This window comes from Babylonia areolata, chromosome 24 (genome assembly GCF_041734735.1).
Source record: "Babylonia areolata isolate BAREFJ2019XMU chromosome 24, ASM4173473v1, whole genome shotgun sequence".
Taxonomy (NCBI): domain Eukaryota; kingdom Metazoa; phylum Mollusca; class Gastropoda; order Neogastropoda; family Buccinidae; genus Babylonia; species Babylonia areolata.
The window spans coordinates 4,230,034-4,232,958 of record NC_134899.1 but is presented as its reverse complement, the minus strand read 5'-3'; positions in this window follow the sequence as shown (position 1 = coordinate 4,232,958).

The following is a 2,925-nucleotide window of genomic DNA, read 5'->3' as shown; positions in this document are numbered from 1 at the left end:
AAACGAATGGAGTTAAGTGTAGACGGTTGCCCTGTATCTCCCTGGAGATCACCCAAATTCTCTTGCACTGGAATTAAGAACTGACAGGTGAGTAGCCCTGAAACGGCCAGTTTGCGGTCGGCTGGGCTATAAACATGACTGGATTTCTTGAACGGGTGTGTCACACTGACGTAAAAAAAGAAAATTGTTTTTTGGAAAGCATTACAAATATACTTTAGAGCTTGGTTGTTGTTGTTTTTCTGCCCCATCATCAGTAGCCATTGTTCATTGTTATTTTCAGTGGCACATGCCAGACGTCCACCTCCAATCCTCCATGTACAGCCACACTGAGGGTCGTCCGCCTTCCCCTGCCCAGGAAACGCTTTGAAGCCATCAGTGTTTTCGTCCCCACCATGACTACCCGGTCGATGTCATAGAGTATCTCTGAGGACCTGAGCAGCCATCGAGGCCACACACAGGGCGGACAAGCCTCTCATTATTAACTTCAACGCAAGTGTTGGTGCAGATAGGGCAGCCTGTTAAGGTGTGCTGCCGAGACACGGCATTGGTAAATGCACCAGCAACGGACAGCTGCTACTCGAGACCTGTGCGGCTTTTGACTTTCTGATCACCAGCACCGTCTTCCAGCTGCCTCATCCACAACAAGACGCCATGAATGCACCATCCCTCCAACCTCTCCAATCAGCTCGTCTCCGTCATCGTGAGGCAGCTGGATAGACAAGAAGTGAGGGACACCAAAGCCATGTGTGGCGCAGACCGCTGGACCTGCCACAGACTGCTGGTCTCCAAGTTGAAACTTAATATTCAGCCCACCACAAGGAATAGAACCAACAAAACGCCTCAATGTCTACAAGCTGAGAGACATCCAGACCATAGTCCTTAGCGGACTCCACAGACAGTAAACTCGCTTCGTTGACCCCAGACTCAAAAGAATATAAACAGAGACTGGTCAGCCTTCAGAGATACAGTGTACGACCAGCAAAATAAGCGGTGTGGTCACTAGTAAGCAGGACTGGTTCAATGAAAACGACGAAAAAATGTCACGGTCTCCTTGATGAAAAGCACCAGCTTCATATGGCTCACCTGAACAATTCTGAAATCATCCAGTAAACAATAGAGGCTTTGTATGACAATACCAAAAAGACAGTGCAAAGGGACCTCAGAGATGTATGACAAAAAGACTTTCTATGTGCTTGTCGATGTTGCAGTGACACTATTAGAATAAATGGCTTCAGAGTGTGGCTGACTATCTGTTGTCTGGTTGCTGAGTGACTGCTTGTTGGCTGATGGACGAGCTGGCTGCTTGGCTGCTTGGTTTGTTGTTGTTGTTTGTTTGTTTGTTTGTTGTTTGGATTGGTTTGGTTTGGTTTTCACATGAAAAGTTCCTCTTGTTTTGCAGCTAGGGTATAGTACTTCTTCTTCTTCTTCTGCGTTCGTGGAGCTGCAACTCCCACGTTCACTCGTATGCACACGAGTGGGCTTTTACGTGTATGACCGTTTTTACCCCGCCATGTAGGCAGCCATACTCCGCTTTCGGGGGCGTGCATGCTGGGTATGTTCTTGTTTCCATAACCCACCGAACGCTGCCATGGATTACAGGATCTTTAACGTGCGTATTTGATCTTCTGCTTGCATATACCACGAAGGGCGTTCAGGCACTAGCAGGCCTGCACATATGTTGACCTGGGAGATAGTAAAAATCTCCACCCTTTACCCACCAGGCGCCGTTACTGAGATTCAAACCCGGGACCCTCAGATTGAAAGTCCAACGCTTTAACCACTCGGCTCTTGCGCCCGTCTAGGGTATAGTACGAATACGAATGTTTAATTCTTCTGATAGACAAAGGACAGTTTTAGCCTTGACAGAGAGGATAAAAGAAAAAGAAGGGAAACAGTTTATTTCAGTGATCATATGCCCTTTCATACCGGATCTTATCACAGATAGGAAAACTGTTCAAAACAAAATTACGAACAGACACCAAATTTATGTTTCAGCTTCTGCTTCAAGAGGTAGCCAAAACGTAATATACACTTCTCAACATCTGCCACAAAAGAGCGGTGTAGGCGGTGTTGGGGTGTGGGGAAGTGAAAATGGCCCCACCATACTATTCAAGTGGATTGAGAGTCTTCTGAAGGAAGACTGGGAGAAGGGCGGGGGAGCTAGTTTGAGTGGATTTGAGTAGTTTGTTGGTTACGTTTGTGAATATAAAGGAGTAAACACTAAAGCTCACAACATTTAAAAAAGTTGAAGTAGGGAATAAACGGAGACAATGAGACGCGTGCAGTATGTGCTTAGCAACATGTGAGTGCTGTCCCTGGCAATTTATGTGTGTGTGTGAGAGAGGGGGCGAGGGGTGGAGGGGGGGAGTATGAATGCACACAGCATGTCACCACAACCCTTTGCAACCCAAAGGTGCAGCCACAAATGCTCTACACAACAAAGTTTAGCTCTGCTGTTCTGCAGCGGGGTGGTAGGGGAGGTGTAGTGCAGAACTTTGACACTGCTTGTTTTCTCAGGAATACGTGGCTGTCAAATGATTCTCGGAAACAGGTTTTGTGAGAAACACCGCGTTGAGGGGTAAAGAAAAGAAGGGTCAAAGCAGGCGGGGAAGGTGGGAGGGTGGTGGAGGTCTCCAGAAGAAAACCCTGTGCATTAATCACGCGCCTCCCCCGTCTCCACTTCACCTCTCACTTGTCACCCTTTTTTCCCACCACCACATATTCTGTCACAGCTTATGCGTTGTGGTGTGTTTGTGTGTGGAGGAAGGGAAGGGAGCACAAGAGAGTGTGTGTGGAGGGGTTGGGGGGGGGGGGGTAGTGGGTCTGGAGGACAACTGTGTGTTGAAAGGGTTTGGGGGGATAAAGGATGCAATAACCCCCCCCAGCTTTACAGAGAAAGAGACATGGGTGCCGTGGTGCAATCTA